The sequence below is a fragment of the Delphinapterus leucas genome, chromosome 17, assembly GCF_059928025.1.
Source record: "Delphinapterus leucas isolate spDelLeu-1000000601 "Yukka" chromosome 17, BTC_Dleu_Yukka2, whole genome shotgun sequence".
Classification (NCBI taxonomy): domain Eukaryota; kingdom Metazoa; phylum Chordata; class Mammalia; order Artiodactyla; family Monodontidae; genus Delphinapterus; species Delphinapterus leucas.
In genome coordinates, this window is record NC_143145.1 from 80,182,062 (window position 1) to 80,203,617 (window position 21,556).

The following is a 21,556-nucleotide window of genomic DNA, read 5'->3' on the forward strand; positions in this document are numbered from 1 at the left end:
CTGACAGGGGTTGCTTAGGGTCAACTCTTTGGGGGAAGGATAAGCTTGGGGAATTTGAAAAAGGATATGTGGGAACTTTTTGAAGTGATGAAAATGTTTTATATTGTTATTGATGGTGATAATTACACACTTGTGTGTGTATGTATGTGTTAAAAACACATTGAGCTATATACTTAAAATGGGTGTACTTTATTATATGTAAATCACACATTTATAAAATTAGTTGAAAAAAACCTCCCCAGGTAATTCTGTTGTGCAGCCAAGGTTGAGAACCACTGGTCTAAGGCAATTGGGAGCCATTAAGTGGTTTGTGATTTAGAAAGATAACAGAGGCATCAGTGTGTAAGATGAATCAGAGTTACAAAATTAGAAGGTTATTACAACAATGTGGGGTGATTAGGATTAAGGTTTTTTTTTTTTTTTTCTGCCTTCGCTGTGCAGCTTGCGGAATCTTAGTTCCCCAGCCAGGGATTGAACCTAGGCCCGTGGCAGTGAAAGCACCAGGCCCTAACCAGTGGACCGCCAGGGAATTCCCAGGAATAAAATTTTATCAGTGACAGTGGGTAAAGAGAGAAGCAGTAATTGGTAGAGATATTAGGACCAGAGCCAACTGGTGCTGAAGTCTTACATGGGGAATATGTGAAAGGAGGAGGAATACAGGATGACGTTGAGGGTTTTGGTTAGGTGATTTGGCAAATGGCGCCTCCTATGAATTATTCAGTTGAAAGGGAGAAGCAGACCTGAGAAGACAGAAACGAGTTTGTTGTGGACATTTTGTGGTTTCGTTTTGCTTTATTTCCTTCCAGTTTTATTGAGCTATAACTGACATACAGCACTATATAAGTTTAAGGGGTACAGCATAATGATTTGACTTACATACATCATGAAATGTTTACCCCAGTAGGTTTAGTGAACATCCATCAAATGGTATAGATACAAAATATAATAAAAGAGATCATTTAGGAGATCATCAACTTAAAATAATCCTGTATATTTATAGGTTGCTGTATATAAACCTCATGGGAACCAACACTCTGCAATAGATAAACACACACACACACAAAGAGAAAGAACTCCAAACATAACACTAAACATAGTCATCAAATCACAATGGAAGAGAGTGTTATGACATTTTGAATTCAAAATTTATGTGGGACACTAGAGGGAAAATACATCACAGAGCAATTGCAAACGTGGGTCTAGATATTAGGAGGTAAGAGAATCTTGCTTTGGAGATATAGGTTTGGTGATGACTGCCCATGAGCGATAGGGTAGATGAGGCTTCCTGGGGCAGTGTGAGATGTGATAAGATGTGAGCACCGAGAATACTTAGAAAAACCAGCACTGAAGGGCTCAGTGGGGAAAGGAGAACATTCAGACGAGACCTAGGGAGTAGTCAGAGAGGGAGGGTGAAGGCAAGAGACTGGACAAACCAGCGACATGGCGGTTTCAAGCAGGAGACCAATGCTGTCGTTTCCTATGGATAATCAAGATTAGGATTCCCTGGTGGGCTAGTGGTTAGGACTCAGCGTTTTCACTGCCGTGGGCCTGGGTTCAATCCCTGGCCGGGGAACTAAGACCCCACAAGCCTTGCGTATGGGCAAAAAAAAAAAAAAAAAAAAAAAAATTAGGACTGGAATGTGTCCACTGGATTAAGAGAAGAGATTGCTGTACCAAGTTTACTATGAATTTCATAGAGAGGAAAATCCACATTTTAGCAGTTTGAGAATGACAGCTAGGACAGTAAAGCTGTGTTTTCAATGTACTTAAAGTCAGAGGTGTGCAGGACGTGGCTTATCCTGGCTCGGGAGAGCCTGTGGTTAAATTTTCAGGAATTTTACAGGTAGATGTTAAACACAGTGATTATTAAAAATGGAGGGGAAGGGGGGAAGGATAAATTAGGAGTATGGGGTTAACAGATACACACCACCATATACATAGATAACAGGAATTTACTGTAGAGCACAGGAAACTATACTCAATATCTTGTAATAACCTACAATGGAAAAGAATCTAAAAAAAAAAAGGATATAGCTATATACATATGTATATGTATGACCGAATCACTTTGCTGTACACCTGAAACTAACACAATATTGTAAATCCACTATACTTCAATAAAAAAGTAAAAAAAAAAAGAAAAAATTAAGTTACATAAACTTACAATGAAATCATATTAAAAACCAATGTAATAAATACTAAAAATCAATTCCAAATTATTTAAATACATTTTATAATTATTTATGCCATACATTTTATTATCTATTACCTATTCTAAATATATTTTATTATTATCTATACAGCTATTGTATCTACATGGTGGAAATACCATGTAATGGCACGCTATGGTACACCTCTTCCCAACTCCACTTTCAGTGACAACATGTTGGTAGCTTGGAATTCACCATGGTGGGAGTATTCACAACTCAGAAATTGGCAAACGCCACACTTAAGACCTTGATTTATTATTCTGTTCATTGTCTACTCTGAATTTAAGAATGTGGTGGAGAAAATGTTTACAAGGCAGTTAAGACTTAAAAGTGTGCTGTGTCTGTAGCTGCTATACTGGGAATAGCAAAAGGGAAAAAAAGGGGGCATTCTTTCAGTATTTGAAAATGACTGACTGATACAGGGAGGAAGTAGCTGCTCGTGTCATGTCATTGAGTTACTATGTATATTGTGTTGTTTCACTCACATCTTAACTTGAATGAAAGTATCAACCGACATTGGTGACATTCATGACAGACAGTACCTCTCTTTTTAGCTTGTGATGGAAGCAATAGTACCTCTTCCCATTCTTCTCCAAAGAAATGATCACAAGTACCTCACTTCCCCTCCATTTCTTCCTATTTTATATTCTCAGAGTGACTGAGGGGGTTCGAGAATCATGGAACTTATTCATTCTAAAGTTTCTTACCATTTACCATAAGCTACAAACCAGTATTTTTTATTTATTGATTTATTTATTTTTGGCTGCGTTGGGTCTTTGTTGCTGTGCGCGGGCTTTCTCTAGTTGCAGCAAGCGGGGGCTACTCTTCGTTGTGGTGCGTAGGCTTCTCATTGCGGTGGCTTCTCTTGCTGTGGAGCACGGGCTCTAGAAGTACAGGCTTCAGTAGTTGTGGCTCGCAGGCTCAGTAGTTGTGACTCACGGGCTCTAGAGCGCAGGCTCAGTAGTTGTGGCACACGGGCTTAGTTGCTCCGTGGCTTGTGGGATCTTCCCGGACCAGGGCTCGAACCCGTGTCCCCTGCATTGGCAGGTGGATTCTTAACCGCTGTGCCGCCAGGGAAGTCCCCAGAGTCATTTTTAATTCCTCTTTTTCCTTTAACCTCACAGTTTATTGTTTACCAAATCTTTTGATTTCTTCTCCAAAATATCTCTTCTTCACCCTCATTGCACTGACATGGTACAAATTCTTTTTCTTTTAATTGAAATAAAATTGTAATAGATTTAAAGTGTACAGTGTGATGATTTGATACATGTAAATCTTGTGAAAGGATTCCCCCCATCTGGTTACTTAACATACCCATCACCTCACATATTTCCTTTTATTCTGGTGAGAACAGTTAACTTCTACTCTCTTAGAGTAGAACTTCAAGTCTCAAATTTCAGTTATGCAACACAGTCAACTACAGTCATCATATTTTACATTAGCTCCTCAGACCTTATCTTATAATTGAAAGTCTGCAAGTAGACCTCTTTCCGGGAAAAGACTGGGAGATGGGCATTTCTGTCTGCTCCCTCTGCACTGAGCCCTGGGGTGACAGCCAGTTAGGAGCTGTTTCTTTGTTTGCTACGGTCTGATAGGTCCTACAAATGCAAGCCCCACTGGCCCCCAGAGCCAGACAATCAAGGGGTGCATCTCCTGGGTTGCATCTGCAAAAGCCAGGCGTCAGATGTGCGTACAGGCTCCTTCCAGGGAGGAAACTGTGACTTGGAGGCAGACCTAGGGAGTTGGAGATGCCCCTACCAGACTCCCCAGTCTCCATGGGGGGCAGCAGGTGGCCCCTAGGCATGTGCTAAATTAGGGGCCTGATCCTCAGGCTGCAGATTTTAAGGAATGCAAAGAGACCTCTTTTAGGTAAAAACGAGGAGGTGGGCATTTCTGTCTGCTGCTTCCGCACTTAGCACTGGGGGGCAGCCCTGAGGTGTCCTCACAAGCCCATTAACAACTCTTTCTTTCTTTGCTTTAGCTTTGTACCATAAGCGCTGCTGGCTTTCAGAGCTAGGTGTTTCGGGGGCCCATCCCTTAGGTGGAAGTTTTAAAAGCTAGGGCACTAGATGTTGGGTCGAAACCCCTTGCTCCCCAGGGAGAAGCTGGGAGTTGTGAGTTCCCTCCTGACTGTATGTCACTGCACCGGAGGTGGGGTTTCTGATGAAAGTTTCAACCTTTCCTACCCATTTTGATGTGGATTTTTTTCTCATTTGCCTGATGTGGAGGAGTTGTCCAGCTAGTTTTTGCATTTCTTTCAGAGGGGATTGTTCTGTGTGGAGCTGCAGATTTGAGGTGTCCGTGGGAGGAGGTGAATTCAGGAACCTCCTATGTTGCCGTCTTGGACTGGAACTCTCCGTCGGTTTACTTGTAGAATTTCCCTTTCTCTCTGAAATTCCTCACCTCTTCACCCATCAGATCTCTCTTTTCCTATAGATTCTTTAGCATATTTCTTTTACTTATTTAAGAATCCCTGACTGCTGATTCTAACATCTGGTCATTGCAGGGCCTGTTTATAATAACTGCTTTTTAACTTTTTAGAAATTGCGGGTCACATTTTCTTGCTTCTTTGCATAGCTAATATTTTTTATTTGTATATTGAATATTGTAAAGGATACATTATAGGAGCTCTGAATTCTTTCATCTTTCTCTGAAAAGTGTTGTTTTTTTGTTGTAGGCAGTAAGTCCTAAGACATAGCCATTAGTTTTAAATGTGGCCCTTTATTGTATGGTGACTCTTCTGGTACTCAATGGAAAACCCAAAGTATTTATCAGTGCCCTCTCATTTGGCATGACTTGAACCCCAAACGCTTTCTCTCAAGAAGAGAAAGATGCTGAAATCTCTGCCCAGGTCATTTAGGCTCTACCTCCTGCTTCTTTCTGCTCTGTTTCTTGGACTCTCACCTTAGGTCTGCACAGTTAAGAAGCCAGTCAAGGATTTGAGAGGAGTTTTGCACAGATTTGGGGACCCCTTCCTTTGTCTACCGCTTTGCTAGGATTCCTCCTCTTAATTCCCAGCCCCGAACTCTGACCTCTGAATCCTTGGCCGGATGAACCTGTCCCTTTCTACTTGAGCTCCATTTCCTGTGTGCAGCACAGTTAGTGGAGCCGTTAGATGAGTAGTCAGTAAATTTAGATCAACCCAGCCTGCTTCCCCTCTTTTAAGGCCTGTGACATCTGCCTGTGTTTGGTCATGCTTGTGTCCAGAAATTCTAACTATTATTAGGAGGAGATCAGTCTGATACAACCTATTCTGTCACTGCTGGAAATGGAACCTCAGTTTGCTAATATTGTTGGGAAGTTTGCATTTATGTTCATGAATGATATTAGCCTATAATTTTTCTTTCTTGTAATGTCCTTGTTAAGTTTGAGGATCAAATTTATTCTGACCTCACTGAGTGTATGGAGAAGCATTCCCACTTTTTTTAATTCCATGGAGGAGTTTCTCCTACATTGGTGGTTTTTTCTTCTTTAAATCTGAGTAGAACTTATTAGTTAAGGCATTTGGGGTTAGACTTTTCTTTATGGGAGTTTTCAAATTACAGATCACAGAGCTGTCTCCCCAGTCCTGGGCCTCAGTTTCCCTTCCTGTGTAGACAGGTACCATGAGATCCTCCGGACTTGTCTCTCTGGATCTCTCACCATCTACAGAGTTGTGAATTCACTTCCCGGACTTACTCTTAGCCCAGGATCCAATCTTTTCAACTAAATGTATTCAGGAAGCCTTCAGCTCTGTAGAAACATAAAAAGAGTTTTTCTAAACGCCACAGTGACTTTACGCAAAGCAGGTGCTGCCAGCCTCCTTGACTTAACCTCACCCTCCACTCGCCTCAAGAATGTCAGGAAGGTGCACATCGAAGCTCTAAGTGTATGTCTGTTCTGTTTCCTTCGGTTTATTGTAAAGGCCTCTATTTTTCTGTCGTTCGATTTGCGTCTCTTTTCTGTTCCCAAAGTTGAGCATCTTCTAAAAAGTATCTCCAAAAAGCATGACTGGACATTTATATGTTCTGGAATCTAAATGTTTGTGGTTGACCTAAGAGAATACAGAAGTAAAGTCACCTCTACGGGTTTTGCTGATGGGAGATTTTGGGTTCAGATGGTCCAGGAGCAGCGTGATGACATCACTGATCACCTTGGAGACGACTGTGGTAGATGGGGCTGGTGGCCCGCTGATAATAACTCCCGATCATATCATTGCTTCTCCTCTGCTTTTTATGTTTATATGTATAATTGATGCTTGAACAACGTGGGGGCTAGGGGCGCCGACCCTCCGCATAGTCGAAAACCTGCCAGAAGTTTGCAGTCAGCTCTCTGTATCTGTGGTTCTGAATCTGAGCACCAACCGTAGATTGTATAGTACTGTAGTACATATTTACGGAAAAAAATGCACGTCCAAGTTCAGTCCTGGGCAGTTCAAGCTGTGTTGTTCAACGGTCAGCTGTATTCTCTTTATCTACCAGCTGTTTCTTTTATTTTTCCCCCAGCTGTTCCTTTTAAAGACAAATATTAAATCTACCTATAGAAGTAACAACCTTTTATTTTACTATAATCTTGAGTATTAGATAATCTAAGTTCTTATGACTGTATGTAAGATAAAATACCCATCGATATGGGGGTTCTTCTATATGTACAATTACCATATGTTACGCATCGGTCAGGAAAGGCACTGCTCTGGTGACAAAGTGTCCACACGTCTCAGTGATGCTTGCAGACCACGGGGTGACAATGAGTCAATGGGGACGGTCTCTGTCTCATGATAGCTTTGCTCAGAGACCCAGCCTGATGCCACCTCCACCCTCTGGGACAGTCTCTGCTGTCACACAGGCGGAAGGACATTTGGAAAATCATGCTCAGGCCTTAAAGCTTTTGACTGGACCTGGCACGTGATGCTCCCATTCATGTGTCCTTGGCCAGAGCGAATCCGGAGGCCCTGCCTGACTGTCCAGGACTTGGGGGATGCAGGAGAGCTGGAGCTGTGATCACACGAATGACTATTTCAGTGTGATTCACAAGTTAAGAGCAGGGGAGCACCCAAGGCTTTCCTGCACTGGTTCTAAAGCACTGGTCCTGGGAGTAAACAGTCCCTTTCATCTCATTCTGAAATTGTAACAGAGATACAGTACAGTGGACTAGTAAGTGTAACTAAGAAAATGCAGTGGTGTGGCAATAACTACACAATTCCCCGAAAGCTGTTCTTTTTATGTCTAAAGCCACCGAGGTCTTCCCGCTGTCATCGCAGTAAGAGGACTTAGACCTGTTCTCAGATAGTGGCTTCAGAATTATGTGAACAGAGCATCACTCTCATGCACGGGCTCTGCTCTTCACAGGCATCTCCCCCTTCATGCTTCCTTCCCGGTTCTCAGCTCTGCGATACGTTACTGTCTTTGTTTGTTAGTGAAGTATTTAGACAGGGAAACATCACCAGGTAGAGCAAGGGTAAAACTAAAGAGTAACAGCCACCAAAATTGCAGCAGTGAAGTGCTGTTCACCTGTGCCTAAAAATAGAGCAGTTGAGTAAATGCACAGAATTTAGCAGCTCTGCGGAGGCTAGCCAGGGAGCGTTCAGTAAAGGACTAGATTCCAGTATGACCTGACGACACGTCCAGGGGGACGAGGTGCAGGCCTGAGACCTTGGCCTTCCTTGTCTAGGGGTGGTCGTCACTCCTGTTGACCAGTCTTGGGCACTGCGTCAGCCCATATGCAGCCTACCTACAGCAGAACCTCCTCCGTGGGCCCTCGGGAGGCCACACAGGTGTTGAGATACTGACACCTCTGAACTCTTGGGAAACAACACAAGCTCTGGGGTGGCCAGAGGCCCTGCACCTCTGTCAGCCAGCTACGCACATGTTACTACTTGCTGTGCTTACCTTGCTGGGAAACACTGACCTATAGCTCTGCTTTTGTCTCTTTTCAACCACTGCTGTAGTGTTGACTCAGAGATGTTTGAGCTTTATGAATTTACGCAGCCCTCCAGTGAAGGACCGCGGTGCTTCTCCTGGAACACTGGGTTTCTACATTCAGCTGTGCCTTCAGACTCTGGGTCTGTGTCTCGCAGGCTCCTGCCCCCCTCAGCCCCCCAAATCACCCAGGACATAGAATTCAGCTTCTTTACTGTTTTCTGCAAGAGGCCGACCAATCTTCTTTGCTGAAGATTTGGAGGGTCCGGGTCGGGGCTCAGCATCTTAGATCTCTCAAAGCGAACTCTCCTTATTTCGCATGTATTTTCTGTGGCCTCTGTTCTACCATGCTCCCCTGTCCCCAGGGTGAGGGTGCAGTTTCTCCCTCTCCAATTCCCAAATGCAAACTCCCCATCCTTTATCAATCAGAACAAACATTTTAAAAAACAATTCTTGCTGATCAGTCCCTTGCAGTTTATCTGCCACTCCAAGTTATTATCAAGCCACCTCTGTTAAGTTCCCTGACAAGAACTCTGGTGAACACAGCTAAATGAGATTCGTGTGTTTTGGATCATTCAGGGATCATTTGAGTTGACTTCCTGATTGTTCTTGGCTTTACGAGATGTTTCTTGGCCTGCAAATGAAGTGCTCCTGCCTTAAAAAAACACAACAGCACAAAAAACACCCCAAAACAAAAAAGCACGTGTAATGTGAATAATGTCCATCAGAGGGCGCACCAGCCCACAGACTTGAGCTGTAACTTGAGATTCCGGCTCCAGCTTCCTCTCAATCTTTGTCGAACAAAAGAAGGTGGAATTCTCAGGGATACAAGTGTTACATAAGGTATACATTAAGAGAGGGTTAAATACATTACTGTGGTTATTTTTTATGTAGAATATAAAGTTGAGTTTAGTAAAAGAAAGAGAAAGAATTGCTGATGTGAAATTTGCAGCAGTTGTTTCCAAAGGGCCTGATGCAGGATGCGCAGAGCAGGGGTGCGTGGGCAGGCGAAGGCTATTGGCTCATGCTGTGGCCCCAATTTTGTCTCCATGTATATTATTATTACTGCTACTACTACTACTACAGTTTTGGGCAGAGGAGTTTAATTACCTGCTAGACCGTCCAGATGGAAAAACGCGGTGAAGGAATGGAAACAAGGGTCGTAAACTTAGAAGCAAGGCAGACACTTGTGGACCAGTTTAGGTTTAGACATTCACCAGATTGGACTATTTTTTAACATTTAACATAAAACATTTTACCACAAGAACAAAGCAGTGAATTAAAACTGACTTCCAGAATTGTGCAAATTATTTTTTAAACACATAATTTCCCCCACATTTCTTTAACTGTCAATTTGGGGAGAGGGCAAATTTACCCCAGATACCAAAATTTCATTTTAGAACTTAGTTTATACTTATATTACAGAGTGCCCTAAATTGATACCCTTCTCTAAGCCCCGGGTTTATATCTTCCCTTTAAAATGTGTAAGTTATCTTTTAATTAAACTGTCATTCTCAAAGATCTTCTGGAGAAACAATTATGAATTAAACACCTATAACTTCATCTTCCTATCAGTTATAATGTAGCATTTATCATCTAACCCACAGGGGTCTATCAAGTGAGTAAGGCTGAGTCTCTTGTTTCCTCAGAATACCTGACTGCAACACCTGAGGTACCAGCTGCTCTACTTCTTCATTAATTACTCCTTGTTTGGGAAGATTCTCACACAAAGTCATTTTGGAGCCCACGGTCTGACCAGTTTCAAGTGACTGAGATTGCCATGCACTGATACTCTTGAAGGTATTTTTCAAATATATCCTTTCTTCACATTCACTGTGTGTTTAACATTTTCTTGAAATTCACGCACTTTTCTCTGTTGAAGATGCTGGTGTCTCTGAAAAGGTCTGATTGCTTTCTTCATTCTTGAGTGTAAGATGTTTTACTGCACTGTAACAGGAGTATGAAGGGAGGACCTTGTTTTCCTCGGTGGTCCTCCAAGGGTTCACTCGCAGGGTGTTTTCTTTCTTTCTTTTTTTTCCTTTTTTTCTTATTTATTTATTTAAAAAATTGGAGTAGAGCTGATTTACAGTGCTGTGACAGGGCACTTTCTGAACTGCTGCTGGGGGTGTAGATCAATCGGCTAAGGCCTGGGCGGTGCTGAGTCCCATGGACTTTCCATCTTGAAACTGCAAACTTGGTTCACCTCGAGGGAAGGGAGATTTCTTCTCCACAGCCCCAGCTCCTGGGGGGGCGGAGTCCAGCTCTAAGTCATCCAGGCTGTTTTTCTCAGCATCCCATCTTCCCCGGAGCACAGAGAGCTGGGGAGCAGCCTGGCTAGACGCCGTCCCATCCCAGTGGGGGGCATCCCAGTGGGGGGCACCCGTGTACATCAGTGTTGCAGGGCTGCCATGACAAATTACTGCAAATTGAGTGGCTTACGGTCACAGAAATGTATTCTTATGGTTCTGGAGCCCAGAAATCAAGGTGTCCCCAGGGTTGTTCCTTCTGGCGGCCCTGAGGGAGAATCCACTCCCCGCCTCTCTCCCAGCCTCCGGCAGTGGCCCTCTGTCCTCTCTGTCCCTTGCCTTGCAGATGCATCACTCCAGTCCCTGCCTTTGTACTCACATCACCTTCTTCTCTGTGTCCCTGTGTCCTCTCCTTTTCTGTCTCTTCTAAGGATACTCTTACTGGATTGTGGGACCACCTAATCCAGGATGATCTTATCTTGAACCTCACATTAATTACATCTGCAAAGACCTTATTCCAAATAAAGTCACATTCTGAGGTTCAGGGTAGACATGAATTTTGGGGGGACATTATTCAACCCAGTAAACCACATATATAATTCTGCCTACCTGGGGCTGACATGCCCTCTTAGAGGCATCCAAACCACTTTGAGGATGATTGCTCTAACAGGCCCACACTTTTTTGCAAATTTGTGATTATTTAGATTGTGAAATACTTGTTATGGAAATGTTTAAGTTGGAAATCCATTCATGTCACCAAAGAAATTTTATCATTACACTTATCAGTGAAAGAAAAGAAAAAGACATTAAAATTGAAAACAGACTTTCATTTATGTTAAAATTTGTGCATAGTTGTAAAGCAATAAAAATTCTGTATATTAGTGCAAATATGTTTTTTATCAATGGTGGTCATCAGGAATTAGCTTCAACCAGTTTTAAAGGTCTTGATCAGGGATTGCATATAGACATTTCAAGTATGAAGTCCTGTATTAAAAAATTGTATTAGCAGGAAAAAACTTAGAAGTACATTAAATATTTGAAAATGCTTTTGGAAGCTTAAATTTAGCATTTAATGTCATTCCAAATACTGTATAGATTTTATAATAATTTTGTACTATAAAGAAGACATCATGATTTTTTTTTTTACCAACTTCCACATAGATGCTTCTAAATCTTCTCTAGTTTGTCTCCGCGTATAGGACAATTTTTTTGCTATGTGAGTCATAACTTGAAAAAGATGTAACACATCGGTTTGAGAACTTTCTATGCATAAGCAAATGCATGTATTTGTTCATGTGTATACATATATAACATACATTTAGCATATATATTTATAAAATTATATTTATGTAAAACCATACGTTAATATATTTTGTATTGTAAACATTTATAAAAGTCTACATGTTTACACAAGTGGAATGATAGTACACATATAATGCAAAAACTGGCCCTTTTTCTTTAAACAGAAAATTTAGTTATCTTTTTTTAAAATTTAGTTTTTATACAGCAGGTTCTTATTAGTCATCCATTTTATACATGTCAGCGTATACATGTCAATCCCAATCTCCCAATTTATCCCACTACCACCCCCGCCACTTCACCCCTTGGTGTCCATACGTTTGTTCTCTACATCTGTGTCTCAATTTCTGCCCTGCAAACCGGTTCATCTGTACCATTTTCTATGTTCCACATACATGCGTTAATATACGGTATTTGTTTTTCTCTTTCTGACTTACTTCACTCTGTATGACAGTCTCTAGATGCATCCACGTCTCTACAAGTGACCCGACTGCGTTCCTTTTTATGGCTGAGTAATATTCCATTGTATATATGTACCACAACTTCTTTATCCATTCGTCTGTCAATGGGCATTTAGGTTGCTTCCATGACCTGGCTATTGTAAATAGTGCTGCAATGAACATTGGGGTGCATGTCTCTTTTTGAATTATGGTTTTCTCTGGGTATATGCCTAGTAGTGGGATTGCTGGATCATATGGTAATTCTATGTTTAGTTTTTTAAGGAACCTCCATACTGTTCTCCATACTGGCTGTATCAATTTACATTCCCACCAACAGTGCAAGAGGGTTCCCTTTTCTCCACACCCTCTCCAGCATTTGTTGTTTGTAGATTTCCTGATGATGCCCATTCTAACTGGTGTGAGGTGATACCTCACTGTAGTTTTGATTTGCATTTCTCTAATAATTAGTGATGTTGACTAGCTTTTCATGTGCTTCTTGGCCATCTCTCTGTCTTCTTTGGAGAAATGTCTATTTAGGTCTTCTGCCCATTTTTGGATTGAGTTATTTGTTTTTTTAATATTGAGCTGCATGAGCTGTTTATATATTTTGGAGATTAATCTTTTGTCCATTGCTTCATTTGCAAATCTTTTCTCCCATTCTGAGGGTTGTCTTTCGTCTTGTTTATGGCTTCCTTTGCTGTGCAAAAGCTTTGAAATTTCATTAGGGCCCATTTGTTTATTTTTGTTTTTATTTCCATTACTCTAGGAGGTGGATCAAAAAATATCTTGCTGTGATTTATGTCAAAGAGTGTTCTTCCTATGTTTTCCTCTAAGAGTTTTATAGTGCCCGGTCTTACATTTAGGTCTCTAATCCATTTTGAGTTTATTTTTGTGTATGGTGTTAGGGAGTGTTCTAATTTCATTCTTTTAAATGTAGCTGTCCAGTTTTCCCAGCACCACTTATTGAAGAGACTGTCTTTTCTCCATTGTATATCCTTGCCTCCTTTGTCATAGATTAGTTGACCATAGGTGCATGGGTTTATCTCTGGGCTTTCTATCTTGTTCCATTAATCTATATTTCTGTTTTTGTGCCAGTACCATATTGTCTTGATGACCGTAGCTTTGGAGTATAGAATGAAGTCAGGGAGTCTGATTCCTCCAGCTCCATTTTTTTCCCTCAAAAATGCTTTGGCTATTCAGGGTCTTTTTTGTTTTTTTTAAGATTTTTAAATTTTAAGATTTTTTGTTCTAGTTATGTAAAAAATGCCATTGGTAATTTGATAGGGACTGCATTGAATCTGTAGATTGCTTTGGGTAGTATAGTCATTTTCACAATATTGATTCTTCCAATGCAAGAACGTGGTATATCTCTCCACCTGTTGGTATCATCTTTAATTTCTTTCATCAGTGTCATAGTTTTCTGCATACAGGTCTTTTGTCTCCCTAGGTAGGTTTATTCCTAGGTATTTTATTCTTTTTGTTGCAATGGTAAATGGGAGTGTTTCCTTAATTTCTGTTTCAGATTTTTCATCATTAGTATAGGAATGCAAGAGATTTCTGTCCATTAATTTTGTATCCTGCTACTTTACCAAATTCATTGATTAGCTCTAGTAGTTTTCTGGTGGCATCTTTAGGATTTTCTATGTATAGTATCATGTCATCTGCAAACAGTGACAGTTTTACTTCTTCTTTTCCAATTTGTATTCCTTTTATTTCTTTTTCTTCTCTGATTGCCGTGGCTAGGACTTCCAAAACTATGTTGAATAATAGTGGTGGGAGTGGACATCCTTGTCTTGTTCCTGATCTTAGAGGAAATGCTTTCAGTTTTTCACCATTGAGAATGATGTTTGCTGTGGGTTTGTTGTATATGGCCTTTATTATGTTGAGGTAAGTTCCCTCTATGCCCACTTCCTGGAGAGTTTTTATCATAAATGCGTGTTGAATTTTGTCAAAAGCTTTTTCTGCATCTATTGAGATGATCATATGGTTTTTATTCTTCAATTTGTTAATATGGTGTATCACGTTGATTGATTTGCGTATATTGAAGAATCCTTGCATCTCTGGGATAAATCCCACTTGATCATGGTGTATGATCCTTTTAATGTGTTGTTGGATTCTGTTTGCTAATACTTTGTTGAGGATTTTTGCATCTATATTCATCAGTGATATTGGTCTGTAATTTTCTTTTTTTGTAGTATCTTTGGCTGGTTTTGGTATCAGGGTGATGGTGACCTCATAGAATGAGTTTGGGAGTTTTCCCTCCTCTGCAGTTTTTTGGAAGAGTTTGAGAAGGATGGGTATTAGCTCTTCTCTAAATGTTTGATAGAATTCACCTGTGAGGCCATCTCGTCCTGGACTTTTGTTTGTTGGAAGATTTTTAATCACAGTTTCAATTTCATTACTTGTGATTGGTCTGTTCATATTTTCTATTTCTTCCTGGTTCAGGCTTGGAAGGTTATACCTTTCTAAGAATTGGTCCATTTCTTCCAGGTTGTCCATTTTATTGGCATATAGTTGCTTGTGGTAATCTCTCATGATCTTTTGTATTTCTGCAGCATCAGTTGTTACTTCTTTTTCATTTCTAATTCTATTGATTTGAGTCTCTTCTGTTTTTTTCTTGATGAGTCTGGCTAATGGTTTATCAATTTTGTTTATCTTCTCAAAGAACCAGATTTTAGTTTTATTGATCTTTGCTATAGTTTCCTTCATTTCTTTTTCATTTTTTTCTGATCTGATCTTTATGATTTCTTTCCTTCTGCTAACTTTGGGTTTTGTTTGTTCTTCTTTCTCTAGTTCCTTTAGGTGTAACGTTAGATTGTTTATTTGAGGTTTTTTTTGTTTCTTGAGGTAGGCTTGTATAGCTATAAACTTCCCTCTTAGAACTGCTTTTGCTGCATCCCATAGGTTTTGGATTGTTGTGCTTTCATTGTCATTTGTCTCTAGATATTTTTTATTTCCTCTTTGATTTCTTCAGTGATCTCTTGGTTATTTAGTAACGTATTGTTTAGCCTCCATGTGTTTGTGCTTTTTACATTTTTTTCCCTGTAATTGATTTCTAATCTCATAGCGTGTGGTCAGAAATGATGCTTGATATGATTTCAGTTTTCTTAAATTTACTAAGCCTTGATTTGTGACCCAAGATGTGATCTATCCTGGTGAATGTTCTATGCACACTTGAGAAGAAAGTGTAATCTGTGGTTTTGGATAGAATGTCCTATAAATATCAGTTAAATCTATCTGGTCTATTGTGTCATTTAAAGCTTGTGTTTCCTTATTAATTTTCTGTTTGGATGATCTGTCCATTGGTGTAAGTGAGGTGTTAAAGCCCCCTACTATTATTGTGTTACTGTCAGTTTCCTCTTTTATAGCTGTTAGCAGTTGCCTTATGTATTGAGGTGCTCGTATGTTGGGTGCATATATATTTATAATTGTTATATCTTCTTCTTGGATTGATCCCTTGATCATTATGTAGGGTCCTTCCTTGTCTCTTTTAACATTCTTTATTTTAAAGTCTATTTTATCTGATATGAGTATTGCTACTCCAGCTTTCTTTTGATTTCCATTTGCATGAAATATCTTTTTCCATCCCCTCACTTTCAGTCTGGTTGTGTCCCTAGGTCTGAAGTGAGTCTCTTGTATACAGCATATACATGGGTCTTGTTTCTGTATCCATTCAGCAAGCCTGTGTCTTTTGGTTGGAGCATTTAATCCATTCACATTTAAGGTAATTATCGATATGTATGTTCCTATGACCATTTTCGTAATTGTTTTGGGTTTGTTTTTGTAGGTCCTGTTCTTCTCTTGTGTTTCCCAGTTAGAGAAGTTCCTTTAGCATTTGTTGTAGAGCTAGTTTGGTGGTGCTGAATTCTCTTAGCTTTTGTTTGTCTGTAAAGCTTTTGATTTCTCCATTGAATCTGAATGAGGTCCTTGATGGGTAGAGTAATCTTTGTTGTAGATTTTTCCCTTTCATCACTTTAAGTATATCATGCCACTCCCTTCTGACTTGTAGAGTTTCTGCTGAGAAATCAGCTGTTAACCTTATGGGAGTTCCCTTGTATGTTATTTGTCTTTTTTCCGTTGCTGCTTTCAATAATTTTTCTTTATCTTTTATTTTTGCCAGTTTGATTGCTATGTGTCTTGGCGTGTTTCTCCTTGGGTTTATCCTGTATGGGACTCTCTGCGCTTCCTGGACTTGGGTGGCTATTTCCTTTCCCATGTTAGGGAAGTTTTCAACTATAATCTCTTCAAATATTTTCTTGGGTCCTTTCTCTCTCTCCTCTCCTTCTGGGACCCCTATAATGTAAATGTTGTTGCATTTAATGTTGTCCCAGAGGTCTCTTAGGCTGTCTTCATTTCTTTTCATTCTTTTTTCTTTTTTCTGTTCCACAGCAGTGAATTCCACCATTCTGTCTTCCAGGTCACTTATCCATTCTTCTGCCTCAGTTATTCTGCTATTGTTTCTTTCTAGTGTATTTTTCATTTCAGTTATTGTATTGTTCATCTCTGTTTGTTTGTTCTTTAATTCTTCTAGGTCTTTGTTAAACATTTCTTGCATCTTCTTGATCGTTGCCTCCATTCTTTTTCTGAGGTCCTGGATCATCTTCACTATCATTATTCTGAATTCTTTTTCTGGAAGGTTGCCTATCTCCACTTCATTTGGTTGTTTTTCTGGGATTTTATCTTGTTCTTTCATCTGGTGCATAGCCCTCTGCCTTTTCATCTTGTCTATCTTTCTGTGAATGTGGTTTTTGTTCCACAGGCTGCAGGATTGTAGTTCTTCTTGCTTCTGCTGTCTGCCTTCTGGTGGATGAGGCTATCTAAGAGGATTAATGGGAGGGACTGGTGGTGGGTAGAGCTGGCTGTTGCTCTAGTGGGCAGAGCTCAGTAAAACTTTAGTCCGCTTGTCCGCTGTTGGGTGGGGCTGGGTTCCCTCCCTGTTGGTTGTTTGGCCTGAGGTGACCCAACATTGGACCCTACCCGGGCTCTTTGGTGGGGCTAATGGCAGACTGTGGGAGGGCTCACGCCAAGGAGTACTTCCCAGAACTTCTGCTGCCAGTGTCCTTGTCCTCATGGTGAGGCACAGCCACCCCATGCCTTTGCAGGAGACCCTCCAACACTAGCAGGTAGGTCTGGTTCAGTCTCCCTTGGGGTCACTGCTCCTTTCACTACTTTGTGTGTGCCCTCCAAGAGTGGAGTCTCTGTTTCCCCCAGTCCTGTCGAAGTCCTGCAATCAAATCCCGCTAGCCTTCAAAGTCTGATTATCTAGGAATTCCTCCTGCCGTTGCCGACCCCCAGGTTCGGAAGCCTGATGTGGGGCTCAGAACCGGCACTCCAGTGGGTGGACTTCTGTGGTATAAATGTTCTCCAGTTTGTGAGTCACCCACCCAGCAGTTATGGTATTTGATTGTATTGTGATTGTGCCCCTCCTACCGTCTCATTGCGGCTTCTCCTTTGTCTTTGCATGTGGGTATCTTTTTTGTTGAGTTCCTGTGTCTTCCAGTCGATGATCGTTCAGCAGTTAGTTGTGATTCTGGTGTTCTCGAAAGAGGGAGTGAGAGCATGTCCTTCTACTCCTCCATCTTGAACCAATCTCTAGTTATCTTTTCTTATAAGTATGCATAGAACTATGTTATTTTAAAAAATGGCTGCACAATGTTCCATATGTTATAGCTGTATCAATGCCCTATAATTAACTTTGTCAGTCTCCTATTAATAACATTTAGATTGTTTCCAGATTTATTTCATTTTTGCTATCACCAATAATGCTGCAGTGATTATTTGTGTAGAAATATCATTATAAATCCCTAGGAGTGGAATTATGGCATCAAAAGCTATGTGATTTAAATTTTTGATGGGTGCAATCGTCCCCCCTTACCCACAGGGGATACATTCCAGGACCCTCAGAGGATGTCTGAAACCACAGATAGTACCAAACCCCGTATACACTATGCTTTATCTTATACATACGTATTGATGATAAAGTTTAGTTTATAAATTAGGCAGAGTAAAGAATTAACAATAACAATACAAAATTATTTTATAACTACTAATAAAATAGAACAATTATAACAATGCCCTGTATGTAATACAAGTTATGCGAATATGGTCTTTCTCTCTCAAAATACCTTATCGTCCTGTATTCACCCTTCTTCTTGTGATGATGTGAGGCGATAAAATGCCGACATGATGAGATGAAGTGAAGTGAGTGACCGTAGGCACAGTGACGTAGCATTGGGCTCCTACCAGCCTTCCGCCAGTGCATCAGAAGGAGAATCATTGAGCTGTGGTGCTGTTGGTGGTTGGACGTCAGGTGTAGACGATGTTGATTGTTGGGGCTCCCGCATAAGACGGAGCAGCGTGAGATTTCATAACGGCTTTCACTTTAAAACTGATGATAGTTTATTTGGTACCTTTGGACTGCAGCTGACCCGGAAAGTGAAGGCACGCGCGAGGGGGGATGGGTGAGCTTTGAAATTACCAGCAAACCTTGGCACCAGTTTACACTCTCACAGTTTAAGGGGGAGCCTGTTTTCCCACCCGGTTTCCAACAGTCTTTTTAAACTGTTGATCTGAGAGATGGGAAGTGCTGTTTCCTTTCTTTCTTTAATTATAGGTGAGAAAATAAAAGGGAGAAATGAGATTGCTCATACTAAATAATTCAGTCAACTGTCACCTGTAGGAGATAACATAAGAACTTCAGAGAGACTTAGCTCTTAATTGTTCCATGAGTCAGTAAAAAAAAAGGAAATTATGATAAATACGTTTGATAGGAAAACCAACTTTGCTTTCACCTCAAGAGTGTTTTAGCCATTATTGTGATGGACACTGACAGTGAACGTGGCGCCTGTCATGCTGGAAGAGCAAGTTATAGAACTCAGATCACGGGACTGAGAGCTAGGAGACCCGGAGAATAGTTATATATATGTAATTGGTCTCATGTCATCATCTTTTGTATAATTAGTAGTGTGATTGGGGCAAATCATTGAACCATTTAGCCCTTCTGTGTCTATTTCCTCGTGTGTGTAAAGAATAAGGTTAGGACCTTGAGACCTAAAAAAATGTGAATTTAGGAATGTCTAAATTGAATAAATATTGCTATTGATGAGGATTTCCAAAATGAGAAGTTTTCCTATCCTATTTCTCCAGTAGGTGGTGATATTATAACATTCAAAATAGTTACTGATCTAGTAACTAACTGCAATTCTCCCTTTAGGATTCATTTTAGAAATATTCTTTGCCATTGTAGTAAAATTTTAGTGTTATATACAAAGAGTACATTTATGAAATGTATTATGTTACATTTAATATACTTACTTAGGGTATCAATCTACTGTTAATTTGTTCTTTTAATGTCTATAAAATCGGACTCCAAATCTAATTACCTCAGACATGACTTCCAATCTGTTATAGTTTCTTTAATTCAGTTAACTTTATAAATAGTTTCAGTTTTAATTAATCCATTTAATTAGAAGACTAAGAGTGGAAATAGATTGAACTTTGTTTATTTTACTGAAACTGTAAAAATACTGTATAAGAAGTTATTTGAAGGAGAGCCTCAAATAAGGTCTCTGGATATCTTTTTAGAAGGTCAGCATTTACTAATTGTATAATTATACAGAAAATCAAGGACATCAAACCAAAAACTGAAATTTCACCAGAGTTGCAAGATTTTAGCATAATTAAAAAAAATCAATTTCATACATACATTAATGACATAGAGTTAGACAGAAAATAAAATGTCAACATGTTATGTAATAACAGCAACAATAGCTTTGCATAAATGGATAGTGATTTATCTTTTAACATAAAATATATATTAAAGAAATACAATAAAACCTTATTGGGAAAAATAAAGGAAGACACACAATTACAGAGATTAAATATAGTAAACATGAAAATACTATTCTACGTTAAACATAGATTAAACATAAATATTTGTTAAGAGCCTGTATGGAACATTTTATACAACTTGATAAGTTAACAGTGAAAATCTTTTGGAAAAATCAGCAAGCAAGTACATAAAATATATTTTTTAAGATCATAATAATAGACTTGCTCTGTAAAATTTTAAAACACTTTATGAAACTTTTGTCAAAATTAAATAGTAACTGGAGAATAATGTTAAAAGTGATCTTGGAAATAAAAAAAGATTTAGAAATGATTACGATAAAGCTGTCTTATTCCCCAAATGTGGCATGCTTACAGATCCTTATATCATATAAAAATATCTATGTTAATACAAAACACTTATACAAGAATTGACGCTGCTGAATGCCACTGATAAATAACCAACACTGGTCCTTAATATGTAGGTTAGAAGACCTAGAATCATTGTGTGCTACTTAGAAGAAAATCTTTGAAATTTTGCTTTATCTTTAAAAAAAAAAGATTTAGGTTAAGAATTAGGAATCACAGAAAGAATTGTTACACACTGTTTTTTTAGCAAGACGTGTAATCTTACTGTAAAATTTTAAAGTAGGGTGGCAATACTGAGTTGATTTAGGAGGTATTACCTGAAATGAAGGATAGGGGATGAGATAGAGACTGTAAATTTCAATTTTCTTTTCTTACAGAATGAATAAATCCAAACTCTCAAAACCCTTCCTATCTGAACACCGGAACCCAATAGACTTGGGTAAGTGTATCTGAACTCTCATAACCTGGACTCAGGAGCTAAATAGATAAAGATAATAAGGGATACTTACATATTATCACAGATTTGAGCAAAACTGAAAGGAGAAAGGAGCCTAAGAAAACCATAGTCTAATTTTGTTAAGTGCAGAGAGGTCTGTGCAGACACAAAAGCGTTCCTCTGTGTCCTGGCCACACAGCTGGACCACTTCTCCCAGCCTGCCCTCAGGTGGGTGTGGCCATGTGGGTGGGAGTCTGTTCAGTCTTTCAAGCCAACTGGTCAAAACCTCCTGTGTGGCCCCTCACACTTTTCCCCTGCCTCCCCGCCAAGTGCAGAGGAAGGAATTGGCCAAGGGCTCCGTGGCCTAGGGGATGTGTAGAACCACGCATGGAAGGAGGCTGGTCCCTTAGCTGATGCTTCCCTGGAATATTTATATTCAACTTTGCATGAATGAAAAATCTCACAGTCAAAATGAGATTCGGGGATTTGTTTTACGGCAACAGGTGCTACTTTTTCTAACTAATACATGTTACTGGATTTTTATTTCTATTTGTTAAATTACATTTTTTCTTAGTTTAAATTAATGTATGATTGATATTTTACATGCTACTTTTTTTGCTTAACATTTCCATGAACTTATTTTCGTATGTAAAGAATGTTGACATGCTAACCGTCTTTAACACCATATTCATATTTCATAGTGGTAATATTCTCTTGTATTTACTTATCAAATCTCGACTCTTTGGCATTAAGTTTCCAATTTTTCACCATAAGTTATGTTTCTTAGTACCTCTGTACCAATTATTTTGGGGGCTTTATTTAAAATGAATTA